The 23263-nt window shown below is 40.2% G+C and overlaps 2 non-coding genes across 2 annotated transcripts; both read right to left on the bottom strand.

Moving 5' to 3' along the window:
* Positions 1 to 6090: 6090 nt before the first annotated feature.
* LOC130964830 (small nucleolar RNA R71) lies at positions 6091 to 6198 on the bottom strand. The gene has a single exon (XR_009080900.1). It is a non-coding gene; the product is annotated as a small nucleolar RNA R71 (small nucleolar RNA).
* A 14376-nt stretch (positions 6199 to 20574) lies between these two features.
* LOC130963868 (small nucleolar RNA R71) lies at positions 20575 to 20682 on the bottom strand. The gene has a single exon (XR_009079985.1). It is a non-coding gene; the product is annotated as a small nucleolar RNA R71 (small nucleolar RNA).
* Between the last annotated feature and the right edge of the window lie 2581 nt (positions 20683 to 23263).

Raw genomic sequence — 23263 nt, 5'->3', positions numbered from 1 at the left:
GGATAAATAATTCCAGCCTCTAGTAATTTAGTGACCTCCTTTTGCACCACTTCCTTCATGGCTGGATTCAGCCGCCTTTGTGGTTGGACCACTGGCTTGGCATCACCCTCCAATAGGATCTTGTGCATGCATCTGGCTGGGCTAATGCCCTTAAGGTCACTGATGGACCACCCAAGAGCTGTCTTGTGTGTCCTTAGCACTTGAATTAGTGCTTCCTCTTCCTGTGGCTCTAAGGTAGAGCTTATGATTACAGGAAAGGTATCACCTCCTCCCAGAAATACATATTTTAGGGATGGTGGTAATGGTTTGAGCTCGGGTTTGGGAGGTTTCTCCTTTTCCTGAGGGATTTTCAGAGGTTCTATTATTCTCTCTGATTCCTCCAAATCAGGCTGAACATCTTTAAAGATGTCCTCTAGCTCTGATTCGAGACTCTCAGTCATATTGACCTCTCTTACCAGAAAGTCAACAAGATCAACACTCATGCAGTCATTTGGGGTGTCTGGATGTTGCATGGCTTTGACAACATTCAATTTGAACTTCTCCTCATTGACTCTTAGGGTTACTTCCCCTTTTTGGACGTCAATGAGGGTTCGGCCAGTTGCTAGGAAAGGTCTTCCTAGAATGAGAGTTGCACTCTTGTGCTCCTCCATTTCCAACACCACAAAGTCAGTAGGAAAGGCAAATGGCCCAACCTTGACAATCATGTCTTCAATCACGCCTGATGGGTATTTAATGGAGCCATCAGCAAGTTGAAGACATATCCGGGTTGGTTTGACTTCTTCAGTCAAACCAAGCTTTGTGATAATAGATGCAGGTATTAAGTTGATACTTGCCCCAAGATCACATAGAGCCTGCTTGGTACAAGTACCCTCTAATGTGCATGGTATCATAAAGCTTCCGGGATCCTTAAGCTTCTCAGGTAAGCTTTCCAGGATAACTGCACTGCATTCTTCAGTGAGGTAAACTTTTTCAGTTTCCCTCCAATCCTTCTTATGACTTAAGATCTCTTTCATGAACTTGGCATAAGAGGGTATTTGCTCAAGTGCTTCTGCAAATAGAATCTTTATTTCAAGAGTCCTGAGATAGTCTGCAAAGCGGGCAAATTGCTTATCCTGTTCCGCTTGGCAGAGTTTTTGAGGATAAGGCATTTTGGCTTTGTATTCCTCAACCTTAGTTGCTGCAGGTTTATTACCTGTAGAAGTGGGTTGGGAACCCTTTTTAGAAGGGTTGTTATCAGCACTTGTATGTGACTGATCCCCTACTGGCGTTTGAATGCCAGGGGTGGAAGCTGGAGTGGCGTTAGACGCCAACTCCTTGTCTGTTACTGGCGTCTGAACGCCAGAACTGTGCTCCCTTTGGGCGTTCAACGCCGGATTCATGCTTGTTTCTGGCGTTGAACGCCAGCAATGAGCATGGTCTGGGTGTTCAGCGCCAGCATTATTCCTCTCTGGGCTCTGATTGTCCTCAGAGGGATTTTGAGTAGCCATTTGTTCATTTCTTGGCTTCCTGCTGCTTTGAAGTGAGGTTTTTAATGTTTTCCCACTTCTTAATTGAACTTCTTGGCATTCTTCTGTTATTTGTTTTGACAGTTGCTTTTCTGTTTGCTTTAACTGTACTTCCATATTCCTGTTAGCCATTCTTATTTCCTGTAGTATTTCCTTGAATTCGGCTAGCTGCTGAGTTAGAAAGTCTAATTGCTGATTGAATTCATTAGCCTGATCTACAGGACTGAGTTCAGCAGTTATTGTTTTAGCTTCTTCTTTCATGGAAGATTCACTGCTTAGGTACAGATGCTGATTTCTGGCAACTGTATCAATAAGCTCTTGAGCTTCTTCAATTGTTTTTCTCATATGTATAGATCCACCAGCTGAGTGATCTAGAGAAATCTGAGCTTTTTCTGTAAGCCCATAGTAGAAGATGTCTAATTGCACCCATTCTTAAAACATCTTAGAGGGGCATTTTCTTAGCATCTCTCTGTATCTCTCCCAGGCATCATAAAGGAATTCATTATCTCCTTGTTTGAAGCCTTGGATGCTTAGCCTTAGCTGTGTCATCCGTTTTGGGGGAAAATAGTGATTCAGGAATTTTTCTGACAGCTATTTCCATGTCTTTATGCTGTTCTTAGGTTGGTTATTTAACCACCTCTTAGCTTGATCTTTTACAGCAAATGGAAACAGTAATAATCTGTAGACATCCTGATCTACTTCCTTATCATGCACTGTGTCAGCAATTTGTAAAAATTGTGCCAGAAACTCTGTAGGTTCTTCATGTGGAAGACCGGAATACTGGCAGCTTTGCTGCACCATGATAATGAGCTGAGGATTCAACTCAAAGCTACTAACTCCAATGGAGGGTATACAGATACTACTCCCATATGAAGCAGTAGTGGGGTGATGAGCGGATAATTTATACGCTTTTTGGCATTATTTTTAGTAGTTTTAGTTGAGTTCTTAGTATATTTTTATTAGTTTTTAGTTAAAATTCACTTTTCTGGACTTTACTATGAGTTTGTGTGTTTTTTTGTGATTTCAGGTATTTTCTGGCTGAAATTGAGGGACCTGAGCAAAAATCTGATTCAGAGACTGAAAAGGACTGCAGATGCTGTTGGATTCTGACCTCCCTGCACTCGAAGTGGATTTTCTGGAGCTACAGAGGCCCAATTGGCGCGCTCTCAACGGCGTTGGAAAGTAGACATCCTGGGCTTTCCAGCACTATATGATAGTCCATACTTTGCTCAAGATTTGATGGCCCAAACCGGCGTTCAAAGTCACCTTCAGAATTCCCAGCGTTAAACGCCGGAACTGGCACCAAAGTGGGAGTTAAACGCCCAAACTGGCACAAAAGCTAGCGTTTAACTCCAAGAAGAGTCTCTACACAAAAATGCTTCAATGCTCAGCCCAAGCACACACCAAGTGGGCCCGGAATTGGATTTTTATGTCATTTACTCATCTTTGTACACCTTAGGCTACTAGTTCTCTATATATAGGACCTTTTACTATTGTATTAATAATCTTCTGATCTTTGGAATCGTTTGATCTTTAGATCTTTTGATCATTGGGAGGCTGGCCATTCGGCCATGCCTAGACCTTGTTCTTATGTATTTTCAACGGTGGAGTTTCTACACACCATAGATTAAGGTGTGGAGCTCTGCTGTACCTCGAGTATTAATGCAATTACTATTGTTCTTCTATTCAATTCCGCTTGTTCTTGTTCCAAGATATCACTTGTTCTTCAACTTGATGAATGTGATGATTCGTGACACTCATCATCATTCTCACCTATGAACGTGTGACTGACAACCACCTCCGTTCTACCTTAGATTGGGTGAATATCTCTTGGATTCCTGATACACGATGCATGGTTGATCGCCTGACAACCGAGCGCTCTCTTGACAAACGAGCCAGCCATTCCGTGAGATCAGAGTCTTCGTGGTATAGGCAAGAACTGATGGCGGCAGTCAAGAGAATCCGGAAGGTCTAACCTTGTCTGTGGTATTCTGAGTAGGATTCAATGATTGAATGACTGTGACGTGCTTCAAACTCCTGAGGGCGGGGCGTTAGTGACAGACGCAAAAGAATCACTGGATTCTATTCCGGCTTGATCAAGAACCGACAGATGGATAGCCGTGCCATGACAGGGTGCGTTGAACATTTCCACTGAGAGGATGGGAGGTAGCCACTGACAACGGTGAAACTCTTGCATAAGCTTGCCATGGAAAGGAGTAAGAAGGATTGGATGAAGACAGTAGGAAAGCAGAGAGACGGAAGGGACAAGCATCTTCATATGCTTATCTGAAGCTCTCATCAATGATATACATAAGTATCTCTATCTTTATCTTTATGTTTTATTCATATATCATCTATACCCATTTGAGTCTGCCTGACTAAGATTTACAAGGCGACCATAGCTTGCTTCATACCAACAATCTCCGTGGGATCGACCCTTACTCGCGTAAGGTTTATTACTTGGACGACCCAGTGCACCTGCTGGTTAGTTGTGCAAAGTTGTGTTTATGCCATGGTATTGAGCACCAAGTTTTTTTGGGGCCATTACTAGGGATTATTTGAGTTGTGAAAAGTAGAGATCACAATTTCGCACACCAAGTTTTTGGCGCCGTTGCCGGGGATTGTTTCGTGTATGGACAACTGACGGTTCATCTTGTTGCTTAGATTAGGTATTTTTCAGAGTTCTTAAAAATGAATTCTAGAGTTTCATGATGATCTGTTGAAATCTGGCTGGCTGAGAAGCCATGTCTAAACTTATTGGACCGAGGTTTCAACTGATCATCACAAGAGCTTGTTGATTTCTATCAATCTTGCTATTGGAGCAATGATCTGCTAAGGCTTGGCTGGCCATTGGCCATGTCTAGTGTTTTGGACCGAAGCTTTCTTTGAAAGCTTGGCTGGCTGTGAAGCCATGTCTAATTCCTGGACCGAAGTCTTAGACTAGCATTGCAATGATTCCTGGAATCCAAATTGAGAATTCTGAAACCTTCATTTTCTATTTCCATATAATTTTCGAAAAATCCAAAAAAATTTCAAAATCATAAAAACCAAAAAAAATATTTTATGTTTCTTGTTTGAGTCTAGTGTCTAATTTTAAGTTTGGTGTCTTGCATGCATTGTTTATTTGATCTTGGTTCTATTTTCAAGTCAATAGTACAGGGAACTGAAGATTCAGAACATGCAGCAGAGGAATTACACAGAAAAAGCTGGGCGTTCAAAATGCCCAGTGAAGAAGGACAGGCTGGCGTTTAAACGCCAGCCAGGGTGCCTGGTTGGGCGTTTAACGCCCAAAAAGGTAGTGCATTGGGCGTTAAACGCCAGAATGTGCACCATTCTGGGCGTTTAACGCCAGGATGGCACAAGAGGGAAGATTCTGTTTTCGAATCAATTTTTTTTCAAGTTTTCAAAGTTTTCCAAAATCAAATCTTTTTCAAATCATATCTTTTCAATCAAACCTTTTTCAAAATCAATTTCTTTCCTTTTTCAAAGATACTTGCTATCAATTAATGATTTGATTCAACATTTCAAGTATGTTGCCTTTTCTGTTGAGAAAGGTTTAATGTTTGAATCATATCTTTTCTTGTTAGGCAAGTCATTAATTTTTAAAATCAAATCTTTTTAAATTGTTTTCAAATCATATCTTTTCAATCATATCTTTTTAAAACCATAACTTTTCAATCAAATCTTTTTAATCACATCTTTTTCAAAATAGTTTTCAATCATATCTTTTTGATTTCTAAATTCAAAATCTTTTTTCAAAAATCACTTGATTTCTTTCCCACTCTTGGTTTTCGAAAATCAATTAAAGTTTTTCAAAATGTTTTTAAAATCTTTTACTTAATTTTCGAAAATTTCTTCCCCTCTTCTCACATCCTTCTATTTATGGAGTACTACTCCTCCTCAATGCACAATTCGAACTCTATCTCACTAAGTTCAAATTCTTCTACCTCTTTCTTCTATTTTTCTGTTCCTCTGACACCTCAAGGAATCTCTATACTGTGACATAGAGGATTCCACATTCTCTTGTTCTCTTCTCTTTCATATGAGCAGGAACAAAGACAAAAGCATTCTTGTTGAGGCTGACCCTGAACCTGAAAGGACCTTGAAGCGAAAGCTAAGAGAAGCTAAGGCACAATTCTTTGTAGAGGACCTAACCGAATTCTTCAAAGAAGAAGAACACATGGCAGCCGAAAACAACAACAATGCCAACAATGCAAGGAAGGTGCTTGGTGACTTTACTGCACCTACTCCTGACTTCTATGGGAGAAGCATCTCTATCCCTGCCATTGGAGCAAACAACTTTGAGCTTAAGCCTCAATTAGTTTCTCTAATGCAACAGAATTGCAAGTTCCATGGACTTCCATTGGAAGATCCTCATCAGTTCTTAGCTGAATTCTTGCAAATCTGTGACACTGTCAAGACTAATGGGGTTGACCCTGAGGTCTACAGACTTATGCTATTCCCTTTTGCTGTAAGAGACAGAGCTAGGACATGGTTGGACTCTACACCTAAAGAAAGCCTGGACTCATGGGAAAAGCTAGTCAATGCCTTCTTGGCAAAGTTCTTTCTACCTCAAAAATTGAGTAAGCTTAGAGTGGAAGTCCAAACCTTCAGACAGAAGGATGGAGAATCCCTCTATGAAGCTTGGGAAAGATACAAACAATTGATCAGAAAATGTCCTTCTGACATGCTTTCTGAATGGAGCATCATAGGTATTTTCTATGATGGTCTCTCTGAACTATCCAAGATGTCTTTGGATAGCTCTGCTGGAGGATCTCTTCATCTGAAGAAGACGCCTACAGAAGCTCAAGAGCTAATTGAAATGGTTGCAAATAACCAATTCATGTACACTTCTGAAAGGAATCCTGTGAACAATGGGACTAATCAGAAGAAATGAGTTCTTGAGATTGATACTCTGAATGCCATATTGGCTCAGAATAAAATATTGACTCAATAAGTCAATTTGATTTCTCAAAGTATGTCTGGAATGCAAAATGCACCAAGCAGTACTAAGGATGCTTCATCTGAAGAAGAAGCCTATGATCCTGAGAACCCTTCAATGGAAGAGGTGAATTACCTAGGAGAACCCTATGGAAACACCTATAATTCTTCATGGAGAAATCATCCAAATTTCTCATGGAAGGATCAACAGAGACCTCAACAAGGTTTCAACAACAATAATGGTGGAAGAAACAGGTTTAGCAATGGCAAGCCTTTTCCATCATCTTCTCAGCAACAGACAGAGAATTCTAAGCAGAACCCCTCTGGCTTAGCAACCATGGTCTCTGATCTAATCAAAACCACTCAAAGTTTCATGACTGAAACAAGGTCCTCCATTAGGAATTTGGAGGCACAAGTGGGACAGCTGAGCAAGAAAATTACGGAACTCCCTCCTAGTACTCTTCCAAGTAATACAGAAGAAAATCCAAAAGGAGAGTGCAAGGCCATCAACATGGCCGAATTTGGAGAGGAAGGAGAGGCAGTGAACGCCACTGAGGGAGACCTCAATGTACGTCCACTGGCCTCCACTGAGTTCCCAAATGAGGAACCATGGGAATCTGAGGCTCAAAATGAGACCATAGAGATTCCACTGGACTTGCTTCTGCCTTTCATGAGCTCTGATGAGTATTCTTCCTCTGAAGAGGATGAGTATGTCACTGAAGAGCAAGTTGCTAAATACCTTGGAGCAATCATGAAACTAAATGACAAGTTATTTGGAAATGAGATTTGGGAGGATGAACCCCCTTTGCTCACCAAAGAACTGGATGACTTGTCTAGGCAAAAATTACCTCAAAAGAGGCAGGACCCTGGGAAGTTCTCCATACCTTGTACCATAGGCACCATGACCTTCAAGAAGGCTCTATGTGACTTAGGGTCAAGTGTAAACCTCATGCCTCTCTCTGTAATGGAGAAGCTAGGGATCTTTGAGGTACAAGCTGCATGAATCTCACTAGAGATGGCAGACAATTCAAGAAAACAAGCTTATGGACTTGTAGAGGATGTTTTGGTAAAGATTGAAGACCATTACATCCCTGCTGATTTCATAGTCCTAGAGAATGGGAAATGCATGGATGAATCTATCATCCTTGGCAGACCCTTCCTAGCCACAGCAAAGGCTGTGATTGATGTTGATGGAGGTGAACTGATCATTCAAGTGAATGAAGAATCCTTTGTGTTTAAGGCTCAAGGATATTCCTCTGTCACCATGGAGAAGAAGCATGAAGAGCTTCTCTCAAATTAGAGTCAAACAGAGCCCCCACAGTCAAACTCTAAGTTTGGTGTTGGGAGGCCACAACCAAACTCTAAGTTTGGTGTTGAACCCCCACATTCAAACTCTAAGTTTGGTGTTGGGAGGTTCCAACATTGCTCTGAGCATCTGTGAGGCTCCATGAGAGCCCTCTGTCAAGCTACTGACAATAAAGAAGCGCTTGTTGGGAGGCAACCCAATGTTATATTTTATCTATTTCCCTTTGTTTTTTTATGTTTTTTTTGTAGGTTGATGATCATAAGAAGTCACAAAATCAATTGAAAAAGCAAAAACAGAATGAAAAATAGGAAGAAAAATAGCACACCCTGGAGGAAGAACCTACTGGCGTTTAAACGCCAGTAAGGCTAGCAGATGGGCGTTTAACGCCCAGTCTGGCACCATTCTGGGCGTTTAACGCCAGAAAGGGGCACCAGACTGGCGTTAAACGCCAGGAAAGGCCATGAACCTAGCGTTAAACGCCAGAAATGGGCACCAGCCCGGCGTTTAACGCCAGAATTGGCTCAAAACGCATTTTTGCATGCCATTTGGTGCAGGGATGACTTTTCCTTGACACCTCAGGATCTGTGGACCCCACAGGATCCCCACCAACCCCACCACCCTCTTTCTTCTTCACCCATTCACCAATCACCTCAACACCTCTTCCCCAAAAACCCTTCACCTATCAAATCCCATCTTTCTCTTCACCACTCACATCCATCCTTCATAAAACCCCACCTACCTCACCCTTCAAATTCAAACCACTTTCCCTCCCAAACCCACCCATACATGACCGAACCATGAGCCCCCCTCTCCTATATAAACCCTTCTTCACTCCTTCATTTTCACACAACCTAAACACCACTTCTCCCCCTCTTTAGCCGAACACAAAGCCATTCCCTTCTTCCTCATTTCTTCTTCTTCTACTCTCTTCTTTCTTCTTTTGCTCGAGGATGAGCAAACCTTTTAAGTTTGGTGTGGTAAAAGCATTGCTTTTTGTTTTTCCATAACCATTTATGGCATCCAAGGCCGAAGAAACCTCTAGAAAGAGGAAAGGGAAGGCAAAAGCTTTCACCTCCGAGTCATGGGAGATGGAGAGATTCATCTCAAGGGTGCATCAAGACCACTTCTATGAAGTTGTGGCCATGAAGAAGGTGATCCATGAGGTCCCTTTCAAACTCAAAAAGGGTCAACTTTAATCAAAGGTTGGACCAAGTCCTCACAGACAATTGTTGTAACGACCCAATTTCTTGTACGTCATGATCATACTAGAAACTGAGCGCTACCAACTTGTCTTCCTAATTATTATCTATTATTTATCATATGAGCCTGATTCGTTGTTAAAAACGTGGTTAATTTGCGAGGTATTTTTTTTTAAACATTTGGATTAATAAACATAATCATTTATAATCAATTCACAAATAATAACAGATAAAACGGTTATAAACAACTACACACAAATACACCATAAGCAGTCAACAACATTCAGTGATCCAACTTTTATTTAAGTATAGACTTTTAGTTAGAACACCCCTAGATATAGCTAGATAATAACTATATACATATATATACATACAACATCCCAGGTCCTGACCTGTTCAAGAAGTCCCTAAGCTGGCACCCAGGCTAGCCTAGACTCTATGCTCGCCTAGTCCCTCTAAACTACTAAAGCGAGGGAAAGTACGTTCTATGTCTTCAAAACTCAAGTCAGGTAGATCGACATCAAAAGGTGGAAGGTCGTCTATTGGTCCTCTGCACGATCATATGTCATCAAAGAGCGTCTCTCAAGTACTTCATCGAGTGGCCACATAATAGCAACATCGTACGGAGGACATAGGATAAAGTTTGTAGATAAGCAGGGTGCAGACGTTGGCTGGCCTCACAGTATATACATATAAACAGAGAATGGGATTCACCCTAGACTCAGAAGACTACCTAGAGCGGAATCCTTTTTGCAAACGGTCATCAGCGAACTACGGAAAGAAACTCTTGCTTCCACCTGAAGGGGAAGGGAGAGAGAAGGGGTAAGAACTGGGGAGTTCTTAGTAGGGTCGGGGTTATTAGTTACGTTCATTTATTTGGGGTCGATTAGCAGGCAAATAATAGAATATAGCGAAGCAGTAACCAAAAGATAAAGATAGAAATAAAAAGTAGAGACAACAGAACACAAACAGAAGAACACAAGGAAATAAAGCACACACCTAGCACTCAAGCAGACAAACATAAAGAAACAGTCACACACAAGAAGAAAAGCAACAGAGAGTGATGCGCAGACAGGAATGATGCATGTCTAGCCCTAGTACAGGCCATGAGCTCATGTGTCGGTTGGCTGCCCGCAATCCCGACATTTATCCGGTCACGAGTAACCCCGATTTCCCGGATACGATTTTCCGTTCCTAAATAAATGCGCATATAATAATAGCCGCTCATTTGAGACAGCCTCTTCTTACTGCAGGAAAATATATATATACTCTGCTCTGCTCTGGGGAAGCGGAAAATAGCTGTAGGTAACTTAGTTTCCCTACAGAAGCTCTGGGTTGCATTAAGCGACTAATATATATTAAATATAGCTCTGGGTTGCATCAAGCAACTAATATATATTAAATATAGCTCTGGGTTGCATCAAGCAACTAATATATAATAAATATCTCTTTACTCTGTTCTGGTTGCCCATTTCTCTGTATCTCTTTACTCTGTTTTAATTAGTCTGTTCTCTGTATCTCTTTTCTCTTCTCTGATTACTCTTTTCATGTGTATCTATATTACTCCTTTTCTCTTTATCTCTTTACTTTACTCTGGTTACTCTGCTTTCTGTGTTTCTCTACTCTGCTCTGATTACTCTGTTCTCTGTGTTTCTCTGCTTAACATATGTATTTAAAGCTTATGTAAACTTCGGTATGAATAGTTAGCCTGTCCCAAGTATAGGTTCATTAAGTCTATACTGAAACATTTTAACTTTTCATATAATACCTAATCCTAGTCGGAATTCAAGGTCTAACTATGTTGCCCTAGTTCGTTCACTAGTCTCTGTCTGTTTTTCCGTCGTTAGAATTTTACAGACATTTTCTTTGGTTTTTATCTTTTCTTTAACTTTTTATCTTTTCTTTATCTTTGCCTCACTAACATGTTATTACCACTCCCTAAGTGTTTTATGAAGGTAATTATGAGATTCTGCACTTAAAGTTGTCTTTCTAAAGCTTTTACAGAAAACTGCCTTTTCTGCATTATTTTATTATTTTTTATTAAAATATTATTTTTAATTAAATATTATTATTTAATATTTTATTATTATTTATTATTTTATCATTAATTTTCGAAAATTAACTTTACTTTAACCTTTAACCTTTAAAATTCACTTTTTACCCCGGTAACTTTTAATATTTCTACTTTTACCACCCTAACTTTCAGAAATTACCAAATAACCCCTTAAACACCAAAATAATTACTTCCTTGCCCTTTCTAAGATCTAAAAGGTGTTCTTCAATGTTCTTCACCACACTCAAAGTGTTCTTCATGTTCTTCATATATTCTTCAAATTCTTTCTCTGTTTTTACCCGTTTTTTAATCTTTTCAGCAACCGATTTTTACCAAAATTCATAATAAATTCCTAGCCACTAAAACCCCATCTTTTCTACATGATTTTAACACAAATTGAACCCCAATTTAAGGCCTAGGGTTTCGTTTTCCAGCAGCCCTCAAGAACAACATTCATAGCTTAAATATCATCAAATTTCATCAAATTTTCAACAAACTTTCAACAAGAATCACTCATATAAACAATCAATTTCAAGCACAGCCAAACCATATCATAATTACACAACTCAAACACAATCAATCAAGATTAAATTCGTCAAACCCTACCTGGTTTTGCTGCTCCTAATTCGGTTAAACTTTCAGGTGGTCCTTAAGCACTTTTTCCTCCTAAATCACATCAAGAACAACTTTAAATCCAAAAACTCTCAACTGACCAAATCTCACTCAGTATGTTAGGAAGAGATATCTCACCTTAGACTTGCTGGAAATTCACGTTTCTTGGCCCTCAAGTCAAGTTAAGCATGATTCCTAAGGAAAAACATCAAGAAAACACATGTTTACATGGTTTTCCTTGAAAACCGAATTGAAGAGGGAGGGAGACAGCCATCTCACCTTATTTCCAGCCTTGATAAGTCACATGGTTATGTAGAGGAAGAAGAGAGGATCATTTTGGTGAAATCGGAGTTTTGATTTGAGTTTTAGTTCAGAAGAAATCAAGCTTTGAAGATTTATGAACCAAGAACTTTCTCTCCTTTTTCTCTTGGTGATTTTCGGCCACAATGAGCAAATGAGGCAGCCTTGGGGGTTTTGGGGGTGTAGGGTGAGTTGTGATTGGTTGGCTTGGAGGTGGATTAAAATAATATTAAAATATCTCTGGTGTACAACTACTAAAACTAGGTGTATCGGAACACTCGTAAAAACATCTCTAAAAATTATTTTCTGAGCTACTAGCATAAATGACACTAGTAACATATTTATTATGATAATAGAACATGTATAATGAGGTCTTAGCATTGCTAAAGTCATCAGAGAGTGCTGGTGCTAAGCTGCACCAGTAAACCGTAAACCCGGTTAAACCGATTTTCTGTTTTTAACTAAAACAGACCAGGTAACCTTATAATATCATTCAATCATCTTCTAATACTAATATAATGATAATATTATACTATTATCTCTCTCCTCTCATGAATCGAGTCCGGTTCGTCAAATAGAGACTATTTACGAAAATCAGAATCAAAACTGCCAACCGATACGGTTCAAAAACTAGGTTCTTCGCGATTGCATTATCAAGCTTGCCCCAAAGGAGGTTCTAGTTTAAGGATGACATAATGATAATGAGGATTGAGATGCTTGATGATATAACAGAGGTGTTCCCTTTACTGATCTTCCGGAGAATTCCGTGCCTTTAGAAAAGATCTCGCGTACTCGAAAATTAGGGTTGTTACATTCTACCCTCCTAAAAGAAAATTTTGCCCTCAAAATTTCAGTTACCTGAGACTAGATGCGGGTAATCAACTTTCATCTTATCCTCCAGTTCCCAAGTGTGCTCTTCTTCTCCTCTTTGTCCCCAAGCTACTTTGACTAAGCGAACAGTTTTTCTTCTTAACTGCTTATCACTTCTTCTTACGATCTGAACTGGTGATGCTTGATATGTCAAATGATTTCATAACTGTACTGTTTTCTGGTCGTAAAATGTGACTCTCATCGGGAATATATTTCCTAAGTTGTGAGACATGAAAAACATCATGAAGGTTTGATAAATAAGGAGGAAGGACTATATGATACGCTACTAGACCGACTCTTTTAAGTATTTGAAAAGGTCCTATGTATCGAGGGTTAAGCTTTTTAGTCTTAAGGGCTCTACCTATTCCGGTAATCGAAGTTACTTCTAGTAAGACACGGTTTGCGTCACTAAACTCTAAGGGTCTACGTCTATTATCGGCATAGCTCTTTTGACGGCTTTGTGCTGTTTGGATCTTCCGACGAATCTCCTTTATCTTCTCAGTAGTTTCTTACACTAAGTCTAGACCTAAGACACTAGCTTCTCCATCGTCATTCCAACACAATGGTGTCTGACATCTTTTTCCATAGAGAGCTTCATATGGTGCCATCCTGATACTTTATTGGAAACTGTCGTTGTAGATGAATTTGACCAAAAGCAAATACTTATCCCAGCTGCTTGGTTGTCTATCATACATGATCGTAACATCTCTTCTAACGTCTGGATTATCTGCTCTGATTGTCCGTCTATCTGAGGATGGTATGCTGTACTCATATGCAATTCTGTTCCTAAAGCTTTCTGGAAAGCTCCCCAAAATGTGGAAGTAAACCTCGGATCTCGGTCTGAAACAATTGATGACGGTATTCCGTGCAATCGTACGATTTCTTGAATATATATCCGTGCCAGCCTTTCTGAAGTATAGTCAATTCGAATCGAAAAGAAGCACGCCAACTTTGGCAGCCTGTCCACAATCACCCAAATGGCACTACGTCCTGTTGAGGTTCTTGGAAATCTCGTGATAAAATCCATAGTAATCTGCTCCCATTTCCATTGTGGTATTTCTAAGGGTTGCAGGGTTCCTGACGGCTTCTGATGTTCCACCTTCACCTTCTGGCAGGTTAAACATCTTGAGACATAATCAGCTACTTCTTTCTTTAAGTCCGGCGACCAGAATATTTGTTTCAAATCTCAATACATCTTCGTCACTCCAAGATGCATAGAAAGTCTGCTTTGATGAGCTTCTGTAAGAATCTTTTGTTGTAATTCTCCAGAGTTAGGCACACAAATTCTGTTCTTGTTCCTCCATAGGCCACTACGATCCTATCTCAAAGCTTCTTCAGCTCTGCAAGCAATGGTGACATCCGGTACGGTGCTATGAAAATCGGTCCGGTTCCAGGTACTAGATCAATGCTGAATTTTATCTCTTGCTGAGGAAGAAACTCAGGTATGTCGTCCAAGAAAACATCAGGAAATTCTTTCACCATTTGGATTCGTTCTAAGCTTAATTCACTATCATTCGAGCTAGCCGCTAACAGAACGTACCCCTCACAATCACTCCCGCCTAAGGTAACTCTTACAGAATTCAGATATAAGTTGTGGAACAAAAATGGTTTAGTACATAGACTATTAGATGGAATAACAGCAGTTCTTTTAAAATAATCAAAGAAAACATGATACTTAGATAACCAATCTAATCCTAAAATAACTTCTAAACCAGATGGAGATAAACAGATTAGATCATGTATAAAAGTCCTGTTCCTAATAGCGAATGGTACTTGCAGGCACACTAAACTGGTCAAAGCATTTTGGGATGCAAGTGTATGGAAAATCAAGTAAAAATTCAATTTAAAGAAATATAATCCTAACTCGTGAGCAATAATTAGAGAAATAAGGAATGCGATGCACCCGAATCATACAGTACAGTTAGAAATCGATTCTTGACATAGCCTGACCTTGAATGAGGGTGTTCGATTGCACAACATTGTCAATAGTGATAGCAAACACTCGTCCTTGTTGTTGAGTGCTAACTGGATTTCGAGTAAATCCCTTTGGACAATCCTTGGCAATATGTCCAAGTTCTCTACAAGCATAGCAGTTAGGTGATCCAAACTGGCAAGACTTGTTATCATGCTCTTTTCCGCATTCCTTATATACAGTGTTTATGTAAGCCTAATGGGCTCGTTTACCATTACCTTGCCTTACTTTACCTCCATTCTTACCCATACGGCGATCAGTAATGTTACCAACTTGTAGGTTCTTACACTGTCGTATGCCACGTGCTTTAAAATGCACCCTTCTCCCAGCTGTCTGATGATTGCTAAGACGCCTTGGTGGAAATCCTTGGCGACTCACTTTAGCCACAGTCACTTTCTTAATACATTCTTCCACTAACTTGCTCTTGTTGACTAATTCGGCAAAATTACATATCTCCAGCGAAACTATTGAACTCATCAGATCAACACAAAGGCCTCCTTCAAACTTCAAGCACTTCCATTCTTCAAGGTCAGCAGGATCCCCTTGACAAATCTTGGAGAAACAGCACAAGTCACCAAATTTACGGGCATATTCTACAATAGTTGTATTACCCTGTTTCAACTGCATAAGTTCCATCTCCTTAGCATCACGAGCTGCCCTCGGAAAATACTTCTTATAAAATTCGTCCTTAAAAGTATTCCAAGGAATGTTATTTTCATTCTGTTATAGCAGTCGCTGTATCCCCTGCCACCAGTACTCAGCTTCTCCCTCGAGCATATAAGTAGCAAACTCCACATGTTATCCTTCCGGAACATGCTGTGCCCTCAGTGATCGTTCAATACCTCGAAACCAGTTATCAGCGTCAGTCGCAACGAGTGTACCCTTGAACTTAGGCGGATTAACCTTCAGAAAGGTCGCAAGGGTCATAGGTCTTTCAGGATGCCCTAAGTTATTCTCATCGTTTCCATTATCTTCTCCGTATCCATTCTCGTCCCCATTTCTCACTCCAAGACGTTCAACAGCCCTAGCCGCTCCTACAGCAGCTTCACACACTGCCTCAGCCACAGCGTTCATGGTAGTCATAAACGTCTCCTGTTCCCTCTCGTAGTTAACATTAGGAATTCCTTCCCGTTCGCCTTGTCTCCGTGAACCCATTATAGTCTTGTTCACACCAAACAATCATTGTTAAGGTGATCAGTCTTAACACTTCAAGTCAAGTGTAAACATTCCCAAAATGAAAACACAGAAACAATCATGCAACATATATCACTGGGATATCCTATACGCATGAGACACACAACAGAGTATGCAATGAAGCATAGTCAGTCCACTCCCCAGGCTCTACTGGGAACGAACTGCTCTGATACCAAATTGTAACGACCCAATTTCTTGTACGTCATGATCATACTAGAAACTGAGCGCTACCAACTTGTCTTCCTAATTATTATCTATTATTTATCATATGAGCCTGATTCGTTGTTAAAAACGTGGTTAATTTGTGAGGTATTTTTTTTTAAACATTTGGATTAATAAACATAATCATTTATAATCAATTCACAAATAATAACAGATAAAACGGTTATAAACAACTACACACAAATACACCACAAGCAGTCAACAACATTCAGTGATCCAACTTTTATTTAAGTATAGACTTTTAGTTAGAACACCCCTAGATATAGCTAGATAATAACTATATACATATATATACATACAACATCCCAGGTCCTGACCTGTTCAAGAAGTCCCTAAGCTGGCACCCAGGCTAGCCTAGACTCTATGCTCGCCTAGTCCCTCTAAACTACTAAAGCGAGGGAAAGTACGTTCTAAGTCTTCAAAACTCAAGTCAGGTAGATCGACATCAAAAGGTGGAAGGTCGTCTACTGGTCCTCTGCACGATCATATGTCATCAAAGAGCGTCTCTCAAGTACTTCATCGAGTGGCCACATAATAGCAACATCGTACGGAGGACTTAGGATAAAGTTTGTAGATAAGTGATGAGCGGATAATTTGTACGCTTTTTGGCATTGTTTTTAGTATGTTTTTAGTTTGATCTAGTTAGTTTTTAGTATATTTTTATTAGTTTTTAGTTAAAATTCACTTTTCTGGACTTTACTATGAGTTTGTGTGTTTTTCTGTGATTTCAGGTATTTTCTGGCTGAAATTGAGGGATCTGAGCAAAAATCTGATCCAGAGACTCAAAAGGACTGCAGATGCTGTTGGATTCTGACCTCCCTGCACTCGAAGTGAATTTTCTGGAGCTACAGAAGCCCAATTGGCGCGCTCTCAACGGCGTTGGAAAGTAGACATCCTGGGCTTTCCAGCAATATATGATAGTTCATACTTTGCCCAAGATTTGATGGCCCAAACCGGCGTTCAAAGTCACCTCAAGAAATTCCAGCGTTAAACGCCGGAACTGGCACCTAAATGGGAGTTAAACGCCCAAACTGGCATAAAAGCTGGCGTTTAACTCCAAGAGAAGTCTCTACACGAAAATGCTTCATTGCTCAGCCCAAGCACACACCAAGTGGGCCCGGAAGTGGATTTTTATGTCATTTACTCATCTTTGTACACCTTAGGCTACTAGTTTTCTATAAGTAGGACCTTTTGCTATTGTATTAGACATCTTGGTAGCTATCTTCGTTTTATGCTATCTTAGATCATTGGGAGGCTGGCCATTCGGCCATGCCTAGACCTTATGCTTATGTATTTTCAACGGTGGAGTTTCTACACACCATAGATTAAGGTGTGGAGCTCTGCTGTACCTCGAGTATTAATGCAATTACTATTGTTCTTCCATTCAATTCCGCTTGTTCTTGTTCTAAGATATCACTTATTCTTCAACTTGATGAATGTGATGATCCGTGACACTCATCATCATTCTCACCTATGAACAAGGTGACTGACAACCATTCTTGTTCTACAAGCAACCAAGGCTTAGTGAATATCTCTTGGATTCTTTAATCGGAATCTTCGTGGTATAGGCAGGACCTGATGGCGGCATTCAAGAGAATCCGGAAGGTCTAAACCTTGTCTGTGGTATTCTGAGTAGGATTCAATGACTGAATGACTGTGACGTGCTTCAAACTCCTAGCAGGCTAGGGCGTTAGTGACAGACGCAAAAGTATCAATGGATATTATTCCGGCCTGACCGAGAACCGACAGCTGAATTCCGCTATGCCGTGACAGGACATATGCAATCGCTTTCACTGAGAGGATGGGAGGTAGCCACTGACAATGGTGAAACCCTACACGAGCTTGCCATGGAAAGGAGTAAGAAGGATTGGATGAAGGCAGTAGGAAAGCAGAGAGACGGAAGGGAAAGCATCTTCATACGCTTGTCTGAAGCTCTTACACCAATGATATACATAAGTATCTCTATCTTTATCTTTATGCTTTATTCGTTTATCATCATACCCATTTGAGTCTGCCTGACTGAGATTTACAAGGTGACCATAGCTTGCTTCATACCAACAATCTTCGTGGGATCGACCCTTACTCACGTAAGGTATTACTTGGACGACCCAGTGCACTTGCTGGTTAGTTGTGCGAAGTTGTAGTGATCACAATTTCGCGCACCAAGTTTTTGGCGCCGTTGCCGGGGATTGTTCAAGTTTTGAGCAAGCTTTTGGTAACAATGCCTGGGATTGTTCAGTTTGGACAACTGACGGTTCATCCTGTTGCTTAGATTAGGTATTTATTTTTTTCGAAATTCTTGAAGATGAATTCTAGACTTTCATGATGATTTGTTGAAATCTGGCTGGCTGAGAAGCCATGTCTAATCTGATTGGACCGAGGTTTCAACTTATCACCACAAGAGCTTGTTGATTTTCATCAATTTTGCTTTTGGAGCAGTGATCTGCTAAGACATGGCTGACCTTTGGTCATGTCTAGTGTTTTGGACCGAAGCTTTCCTTGAAAGCTTGGCTGGCTGTGAAGCCATGTCTAATTCCTGGACCGGAGTCTTAGACTAGCATTGCACTGATTCCTGGAATTCTCATTAAGAATTTTGATATCTTTTTCCACTTAATTTTCGAAAAACACAAAAAAAAAATTCAAAAAAAAAAATCATAAAAACCAAAAATATTTGATGTTTCTTGTTTGAGTCTAGCGTCTCATCTTAAGTTTGGTGTCAAATGCATGTTTTTGTTATATTTTTCGAATCCATGCATATAGTTCTTTGTTTTGATCTTTGAATTCTTTTGGCTTGAGTGTTTCTGTGTCTCATATAGTGTCAGTAGCACACAAACTGCTAAGTTTGGTGTCTTGCATGCATTGTTAATTGATTCCTGTTGCATTTTGATTATTAAAAATCCAAAAATATTTTTAATTTGTGTCTTTTCAAGTCAATGATATAAAGAATTGAAGATTCAGAACATGTTGCAGAGGAATTATACAGAAAAAGCTGAGCATTCGAAAATGCCCAGTGAAGAAGGCAGACTGGCGTTTGAACGCCAGCCAGGGTACCTGGTTGGGCGTTTAACGCCCAAAGAGGTAGCATTTTGGGCGTTAAACGCCAGAATGTATACCATTCTGGGCGTTTAACGCCAGGATGGTGCTAGGGGGAAGATTTTGTTTTCAAAATCAATTTTTTTTCAAGTTTTCAAAGTTTTTCAAAACCAAATCTTTTTCAAATCATATCTTTTCAATCAAATGTTTTCAAAATCAATTTCTTTCCCTTTTCAAAGATACTTACCAACAATTAATGATTTGATTGAACATTTTTTGCCTTTTCTATTAAGAAAGGTTTTATGTTTGAATCTTATCTTTTCTTGTTAGGCAAGTCATCAATATTTTTTTAAATTCATATCTTTTCAAATTGTTTTCAAACCATATCTGTTAAAATTGTTTTCAATTCATATCTTCTCAATCACATCTTTTTAAAACCATAACTTTTCAATCAAATCTTTTTTTTAACCTCATCTTTTTTCAAAATAGTTTTCAATCAAATCTTTTTGACTTCTAATTTCAAAAATCTTTTTCAAAAATCACTTCAATTCTTCCCCACTTCCAATTTTCGAAAATTATCAATCAATTTTTAAAATGTTTTTAACATCTTTCTAATTAATTTTCGAAAATCCTCTTCCCTCCTTCTCACATCCTTCTATTTATGGAGTACTACTCCTTCTTAATGCACAATTCGAACTCTAACTAATCAAGTTCGAATTCTTCTACCTTCTTTTCTTCTATTTTTCTTTTCCTCTGACACTTCAAGGAATCTCTGTACTGTGACATAGAGGATTCCACACTTCTCTTGTTCTCTTCTCTTTCATATGAGCAGGAGCAGAGACAAAGGCATTCTTGTTGAAGCTGACCCTGAACCCGAGAGAACCTTGAAGAGAAAGCTAAGAGAAGCCAAGGCACAACTCTCTTTAGAGGACCTGACCGAATTCTTCAAAGAAGAAGAACACATGGCAGCCGAAAACAATAACAATGCCAACAATGCAAGGAAGGTGCTGGGTGACTTCACTGCACCTACTCCTGATTTTTATGGGAGAAGCATCTCTATCCCTGCCATTGGAGCAAACAACTTTGAGCTTAAGCCTCAATTAGTTTCTCTAATGCAACAGAATTGCAAGTTCCATGGACTTCCAATGGAAGATCCTCATCAGTTCTTAGCTGAATTCTTGCAAATCTGTGACACAGTCAAGACTAATGGGGTTAACCCTGAGGTCTACAGACTGATGCTATTCCCTTTTGCTGTAAGAGACAGAGCTAGAATATGGTTGGATTCTCAACCTAAAGAAAGCCTGGACTCTTGGGAAAAGCTAGTCAATGCCTTCTTGGCAAAGTTCTTTCCACCACAAAGATGGAGTAAGCTTAGAGTGGAAGTCCAAACCTTCAGACAGAAGGATGGAGAATCCCTCTATGAAGCTTGGGAAAGATACAAACAATTAATCAGAAAATGTCCCTCAGACATGCTTTCTGAATGGAGCATCATAGGTATTTTCTATGATGGTCTCTCTGAACTATCTAAGATGTCCTTGGATAGCTTTGCTGGAGGATCTCTTCATCTGAAGAAGACGCCTACAGAGGCTCAAGAGCTAATTGAAATGGTTGCAAATAACCAATTCATGTACACTTCTGAAAGGAATCCTGTGAACAATGGGACAAATCAGAAGAAAGGAATTCTTGAGATTGATGCTCTGAATGCCATTCTGGCTCAGAACAAGATATTGACTCAACAAGTCAATTTGATTTCTCAAAGTCTGTCTGGAATGCAAAATGCACCAAACAGTACTAAGGATGCTTCATCTAAGGAAGAAGCTTATGATCCTGAGAACCCTTCAATGGAAGAGGTGAATTACCTAGGAGAACCCTATGGTAACACCTATAATTCTTCATGGAGAAATCACCCAAATTTCTCATGGAAGAATCAAGAGAAACCTCAACAAGGTTTCAACAACAACAATGGTGGAAGAAACAGGTTTAGCAATGGCAAGCCTTTTCCATCATCTTCTCAGCAACAGACAGAGAGTTCTAAGCAGAATACCTCTGACTTAGCAACAATGGTCTCTGATCTAATCAAAACCACTCAAAGTTTCATGAATGAAACAAGGTCCTCCATCAGAAATTTGGAAGGACAAGTGGGTCAGCTGAGCAAGAAAATTACTGAACTCCCTCCTAGTACTCTCCCAAGTAATACAGAAGAAAATCCAAAAGGAGAGTGCAAAGCCATAAACATGGCCGAATATGGAGAGGAAAGAGAGGAGGTGGACGCCACTGAGGAAGACCTCAATGGGCGTGCACCAATCTCCTCTGAGTTCCCCAATGAGGAACCATGGGAATCTGAGGCTCAAAATGAGACCATAGAGATTCCATTGGACTTACTTCTGCCTTTCATGAGCTCTGATGAGTATTCCTCCTCTGAAGAGGATGAGTATGTCACTGAAGAGCAAGTTGCTAAATACCTTGGAGCAATCATGAAGCTAAATGACAAGTTATTTGGAAATGAGACTTGGGAGGATGAACCCCCTTTGCTCACCAAAGAACTGGATGACTTGTCTAGGCAGAAACTACCTCAAAAGAGACAAGATCCTGGGAAGTTTTCCATACCTTGTACCATAGGCACCATGACCTTCAAGAAGGATCTGTGTGACTTAGGGTCAAGTGTAAACCTCATGCCTCTCTCTGTAATGGAGAAGCTAGGGATCTTTGAGGTACAAGCTGCAAGAATCTCACTAGAGATGGCAGACAACTCAAGAAAACAAGCTTATGGACTTGTAGAGAATGTTTTGGTAAAAGTTGAAGACCATTACATTCCTACTGATTTCATTGTCCTAGAGACTGGGAAGTGCATGGATGAATCCATCATCCTTGGCAGACCCTTCCTAGCCACAGCAAAGGCTGTGATTGATGTTGATAGAGGAGAGTTGATCATTCAAGTGACTGAAGAATCCTTGGTGTTTAAGGCCCAAGGACATCCCTCTATCATCATGGAGAGGAAGCATGAAGAGCTTCTCTCAAAACAGAGCCAAGCAGAGCTCCCACAGTCAAACTCTAAGTTTGGTGTTGGGAGGCCACAACCAAACTCTAAGTTTGGTGTTGAACCCCCACATTCAAACTCTAAGTTTGGTGTTGGGAGGTTCCAACACGGTTCTGAGTATTTCTGAGGCTCCATGGGAGTCCTCTGTCAAGCTAATGACATTAAAGAAGCGCTTGTTGGGAGGCAACCCAATGTTTTATAGTTAACTATTTTCTTTTGTTATTTTATCTTTTTTGTAGGTTAATGATCATAAGAAGTCACAAAAACAATGAAAAAAGCAAAAACAGAATGAAAAACAGGAAGAAAAATAGCACACCCTGGAGGAAGATGCTGCTGGCGTTTAAACGCCAGTAAGCCTAGCAGTTGGGCGTTTAACGCCCAGTCTGGCACCATTCTGGGCGTTTAACGCCAGAAAGGGGCACCAGACTGGCGTTAAACGCCAGGAAAGGGCTAGAACCTGGCGTTAAACGCCAGAAATGGGCACCAGCCCGGCGTTTAACGCCAGAAATGGCTCAAAACGTGGATTTTGATGCCATTTGGTGCAGGGATGACTTTTCCTTGACACCTAAGGATCTGTGGACCCCACAGGATCCCCATAAACCCCACCACTCTTTCTCTTCTTCTTCACCCATTCACCAATCACCTCAACATCTCTTTCTCTTCACCACTCACATCCATCCTTCATAAACCACTACTTCTTCCCCTTCTGGCCGAACCACAAAGCCATCTCCCTCTCCTCCATTTCTTCTTCTTCTACTCTCTTCTTTCTTCTTTTGCTCGAGGACGAGCAAACCTTTTAAGTTTGGTGTGGTAAAAGCATTGCTTTTTGTTTTTCCATAACCATTTATGGCATCCAAAGCCGGTTCAACTGAGAAGGCATAACCTCAAGCCCATCACTAAGAAGAAGATGGAGCAAACAAGAGACCCCTCTCATCATGAGATCCCTGAGATACCTCAAGGGATGCACTTTCCTCCACAAGACTATTGGGAGCAACTGAACACCTCCCTAGGAGAATTAA

This window comes from Arachis stenosperma, chromosome 2 (assembly GCF_014773155.1).
Source record: "Arachis stenosperma cultivar V10309 chromosome 2, arast.V10309.gnm1.PFL2, whole genome shotgun sequence".
Taxonomy (NCBI): domain Eukaryota; kingdom Viridiplantae; phylum Streptophyta; class Magnoliopsida; order Fabales; family Fabaceae; genus Arachis; species Arachis stenosperma.
This window is presented reverse-complemented; position numbering and strand designations above follow the sequence as displayed.